Below are 6,200 nucleotides of genomic sequence, written 5' to 3'. Positions count from 1 at the left end.
AAACAACTTTTTAAAATCACATAAATATTTTTAACAATAACATTATAATTACTATTTTTCCTGATGGACCTCCTCTGTGAATAAGGCTGTTGATGCTGCTACACCACATGTGGAATGCGCTTGGACCTTGGTGGGAAGATCCTTACTTGTCTGCAGGCTTGGGAGATGCACTCACAAAGCCAACTAGATAGGCCGGCCACTCCCTCTCCATAGCACACAAATAGCTGTTAATTGCACCAAAAGGGGGCTGTGTTTTCAACATAACATGCCAACACACGTACTGGGCACAAAAGATGCAATTTTGCCCCCCTGATGTCCCCATGAGCTGGAGGACAAATTGCCTCTAGCTGAATAGTCCTCAACCTAAATAAACTCCTTATGTTCTTGGGAACAAATGAGGGGTTTGGTCTGAGAGTAGCACCACTGTGGTCACAATGAAGCAGCAAACAGCTGGTGTGAACCGACAGGGTACACAGCTCACTCACTCTCTCAGCTGAAGTCAAGGCAATCACCAAAGCTGTCTTGAATGACAACACCTTCAGAGAGGAGTGCTCTAGAGGCTCACAGGAATCACTCACTATCATCACTAGGGCCCAGAGCACCAACAGTAGTTCCCACTGGGGGGAACAGACACACGCATCACCGTGCATTGTCTCCTAACCCCCTGTAAGAAAGGTTTCATGAGAGGATGGGCAAAGACAGGTCTGTTGTCAAAGCCCTCATGACAGGAGGAAATATCTGCTGCATACACATGAGCAGTGGCATGACACAGCCCTTTCTCCACCATATACTGTACAAAGGAGAGAATCTCTCCCACCGCACATGACAGGGAGTCTAATCTCCTTTCCCAACACCAGCATTGGAATCCCAACCACTTTGCTTTGTAGCAAGCAATGGTGGATCCTGCTCTTGCTGCCTGGATGGTCTGCACCACTTGTGCATACAGTCCAGCCCACATCAGCCTGTCCCTCTCAGGAGCCAAGTCTGGAGAGGTCGGTTGTGGGCAGCGTGCCTATTGAGCCTGCCTCCTGGGACAGAACCCCCCCAAACTTGGGGAATGGACTAGCACTGGGCCACCAACATCTGGGTCATCTCTGCATACCATGGTGCCGACCTGCAGTCCAGGGCTATCAGGATGACCGACAGCCTCTCTTGTCTCAATCTCTCCAGCAGAAGAGGAATGAGACGAAAGGAGGAAAGGCATAAAACAGCTGGCAATGGCGTGTGGGCAAATATGTCCACCCCCAGGGGTGGGCCGTCTTGCGGCATCAGGGAGAACCAAAGCAGGCAGTGGGTGTTGTTTTAAGTGGTGAACAGGTCCACTTCTGCTCTCCCAAACCATTTCCAAATCTGCTGCACCACCTCAGGATGCAGCACCCACTCATCTGCCAGAGGGCTGCCGCTTGACATTAGGTCTACATCCCTGTTTTCCGGACCCGGAATGTGGAGGGCTCTAAGAGACAGGAGGTGTTCTGAGGCCCACAACAACAGGTTCTCTGCCATCATCAACAGGGCTGCGGATCAGACTTTGCCCTGCCTGTTGATGAAGGCAACCATGGCACGATTGTCTGTTCTCACCAACATATGTTCCCTCTGAACCAGAGTCAAGAAATGTTTGAAAACCAAGAGCACCACCTGAAGTTCAAGGAGGTTGATGTGTCGGTTTTCTCCTGAAGGCTACACATCACCTATAAATCTCCAAAGGGATGCATCTGTGAACACCACTATATAGGAGGTCACTTGACCCAGCAGTGTCCCTGTCAGTAGATGCTGTGTAGACCCCCAGTAATGCAGGTGCTCCTACACTAAAGGAGGAACATTCACCATGCAGTGCTTGTTCCTTTGAGGGGTGCTCTTCTTCCAATTGAAGGTGAAACCTAACCAGGTTAGGTGCAGCACCAACTTGGCTGTTTGGAAAATGGCCCATTCTTTGGATTTGGCCATGACAATGAGGCTGTCTAAGTAAAAGAAGACCTTCATGCCCTGTTTGTGCAGCTGCAGCGACATGTCCACACACATGCTGAATGTGTGGAGAGCCAGGGAGTAGCCAAATGATAGCCTGTTGTACTCATAGGCTATCCCCTGAAAGGCGCAGGAACTTCCTGTGTCTCAGCACCACAGATCTTTCAGGTCGATGGTGGTGAACCAGTCACCTGATTGAAACAGTTCCAGCAGTCTCCTGATAGTTGCTGAATGTCTTTCAGCCAATGCACAGGTTCAGGATGCGGAGATCCAAAATGGGTCTGAAACCTCTCGTTTTCTTGGGAGCCATGAAGTACACGGAGTGAAATCCCCTCTCTCTGTCATGAGCTGGAACAATCGAGACAGCCTGTTTCAGCAACAGGTTCGGGATCTCCTCAGAGAAATAATCTATCTCCTCTTGAGAGGATACATTTATCTCCTTGATGCCCAAGAATGGAAGAGGAACACGGCAGAACTGGGGTGAATAAACCAGTCTCAGTGTTTTGTCCATCTGCTCCGTTAACGTGCAGCTGTGCAGCTGCCATGCCTTGTAAAACTGGGTAAGAGGGTGGGCGGCCAGTACTCCAATTTGGCCCTCTCCTCCACTACACCTTCCATAAACAGAAGATTGGCCACTGGGAGGCCGATATCGAAAGGGCAAAGCTAACAGAGTGGTCCGTGAATGCATCACTGTCAGCTGCTTCAACACAGCGTTTGATGTTGTGTCAGTGCGTCCATTCCCCTCTGTATTTCCCACAGAAAATACTGGAGGGGAGCGAAGCAGACATGATGTCGCCTCTCCTTGGTTCGTGTGCGGGCCTGTGGTATTACTCGCTAAGGAGAAAGTAATGCTGCCAGCCACGCTATCATCAACCTGAGAGATAAGCTGTGTATGCCTGTCCTATGAAGGACAGTGGTGAAAACAGTGGGAGACAGTGCTGACACTAAGCAGACATGAAGTGTCCTCTCCCCAGTCAATGTGTGGGCACGAAGTGTTATTCCTGTGAGGTTATAATGCAACTTGCCACATCACCATTAGCCAGAGAGATGAGCTGACTGGTCCAATAAATAATGGTACCAGCAAGCACAGCAAGAGATAGATCTGCTTCTGTGTGTCACTATGGCGGGCGGGATGAGTTTCATTCTTACAACACTACACTTAACATAGTACTCATGGATGGGCTCAGCGCTGAGCTTTTTCTGGCTAACACAGCCTGCAGAGAGGTGGAAGAGGGAAGGGAGGAGGATTTTGGTCTTTGCTGGAAAATGTAATTAGTTTTATTAAAACATTTTCAACACAGCAGAACACATGAACATGAACAGTCGTGGGAGGGGGCGGTGAACTCCGCCAGCACATCCAAGGGGGGCTGTTGAACCAAGCCTGTGCCAGTGTGACACTCTCTCCTGCTGACAGTCATTTCAGCGCCACAGACTCTCCCCATGCACAGGGCTTCTGCAAGGGTCTGCCAGAGTTTTTGTCCTGCTATGGGCCACTCCGCGGTTGTGGGAGGGAGGAGGGATGGTGCTATGGTGTCTCTGTTGAGGTGGTCTGGAAGGTAGCTGACGTGGCGGGGGCTGATGGTGCTCTGCCCTGCCTGCACACTCTCCTCCTTGAAGGGGTGTTGCTGCGATGCAACTCTTCACTTCTCTGGCTAGAAGAAGGGTTGAGCAGGAGATGGTGGCTCAACTGTGCCTTCTCCTCTTCCAGCCTCTTAAAACACTGAGTGACAGAAGAAATGGACCAGAAAAGACTGTCTGGAGCTATGGGAGCTCACACGAGGTCTTCTCTGTTCTCTCTCTGACTGTCACGGAAAGAGAAAAAGATAAAAGGTGGAGCTGGGATGCAGATGATGTAATGTTAACAAGGGACAAGGTTGGTGAGAAAATAAAGAAAAAATAGCAGTAAATCATTTTGAACATTTAATGTATTTCTGCTGAGCCTATTTGGGGAAAATCATCAAAACTGAGTTTCAAAACATTGTCCTTAGCGCTTATCCAATTGAACACTGTTTGGATACGGTCACTTCAGGTTTGCTTTTTACTATGTTCTATGTGTGTGTGTGTGTGTGTGTGTGTGTGTGTGTGGCAAGCTTTAGAAAACATCTGTAGACAGTTATACTTTTGGTAGTCAGTGAAAACAGAAAATATATCACCCTTGGATTAAAGGGAAGCAATGTCACAAGTTACATCATGTGTACATTAAGTGTTCTGGTCTGAATGTGCGGAGTGGCCTCAGTTGGAGTTAGATTCACAGCCTGAATTATTAACCGACTCCAACCCTGAACTGTGTCAAAAGCAGTGAGAGTAAAAGTATATGAAGAGAAACAATCTCCCCTCCGAGAAAGAAGGCAGAAGATATCTGTCTGCCTTACTATTCTAGCCAAAGAACTGTAGATCATAAAGTTGCCTGTTGTTTCTCCCTCTTTATCCTTTCAGCGTCACAATTTCCTTTTTTTTGTGAAATATGCTTGCAGTTGAACCCCTAATATTCCAGTGATACCCGAGGAAGCTTCATTATAAGTATGAAGCTCATTTGAGTAACATTAGTAACATTTGTCTCATAAACAACAATGACCAGATATGTGTACTGACAATAAAACTTTTTTCATTAAAGTAAATTAAAGTAACAATCACTCAAACATACACTGTGGTTGGCAAAAAATAACAGCCATGTTGTAACATAAAGATAAATCAGGAGATTTTCTGTGGAACTATTTCACAATAACGCAGAACCATTGCATGATGAACAAGAGGTCCTGTACAAACTTGATGAGTGAGGACCTGAGCGCTAATATCTATGCACACCAATAACATTTAAACTAGTTATGTCAAGTTCTAGTTTAACTACATGGCACAATTCTTCTCTGGCGTGCTCACATGTGTACACACTCAAATAGATAAACTGCTTTTCAGTGAGAGCGTCTGAGGGAAAACCTAGCGCCAACTACCACAGCTTGAGGCCAAAGTAAATGCAGAAGTATCTTAAAGTACAATTGCACCCACGGCGCCTAGATGCTGGCTTGATGCTTGGTTTGACAGTTGGCTCACCTGCTGCTTTCACTGGCTCCAGTACTCACACTGAGTAAGACTATTGTATTGTAATTTCGTAAGTTTAATGTTACTTGGTTATAATGCTCTGCTCTGTTAGCACAATTTAGTGAAAGGCAACACCCTGCACTCCTTATTTGGAAGGTCCTTCCTCCAAACGTAAAAGATGGCACCAACCAATGGGTGATGTCACACTTCACTATGTCCATCTTTATATACAGTTTATGGCAGTTTTTCCCAAACTTTTTTTCTGAGGACCCAGTTTTTAAAAATGACAAACCATCATGACCCAATTCACAATAGGCCTTATCTATAAATCACGAGAAAAACAAATTTGTGCATAAATCAGTCATTTCCACATCACCTGATATTTTCTTGAATAGGTAAACCAGCCATTTCGAAGAGATATACACAACTTTGTTTTATGCACCTGTTATTGAAAACATACACACATGTTAAATACTTTATAAATGAGACAAAATAAATGCATTTAGGTGGCATTAATAGGCTCTAATTTTTTTCCTCTCATCAGTAAAACAAACAGAATGTACGCTAGCCTTTCATATTATATTTAGTGTTATAAGTACAGTCATCAGAACAATACTCATATTCAGCACTATCAAAAACATGCTTCTCGTTGAAAGTTTCTTAAAATGCTCATGCCTATTATCAGAATGAGTAAGCTTATGTTTAAGTGCAGCTATTGTTATCTATTTACTTATCCTGAATATTATCTTTTTAGGCCTATTCCAAATATTCAACTGTGCATATGAATTTTACTAACACCTTGCTATATGATAGGTGGGCCTGCTTACTTTTTAGTATTGCATTCCAGTCCGGTGTACAAGAGGAGAGCACAACAGGCACAACAGGCACATTGGGTGCAGCATTCAGTCTGTTTCTGTGTTTTGTCTTTATTTTTGTGACAACAGAAAATAACACTTCACACCTGTATGTGGCTGTGAAAGGGATGACTAGCAAAATCGATGCTTATTCAGAAAGAAGATAATGCCATGCATTCGTCTTTTTTTCAGCGTTGGACTGCTGCTCAGCTGTAACAGTTCTGTTTCTTCAGCAGGAGTTAGTCCCAGTTCCAGTAATGACTCTTTCAAATTCACAGAGATTTTGAATCCACCTTTTGTCACTCAAAATGTCATATCTCACCGTTGAAAAATACCAATCAAATGCTG

This window comes from Thunnus thynnus, chromosome 5 (genome assembly GCF_963924715.1).
Source record: "Thunnus thynnus chromosome 5, fThuThy2.1, whole genome shotgun sequence".
Taxonomy (NCBI): domain Eukaryota; kingdom Metazoa; phylum Chordata; class Actinopteri; order Scombriformes; family Scombridae; genus Thunnus; species Thunnus thynnus.
This window is presented reverse-complemented; position numbering follows the sequence as displayed.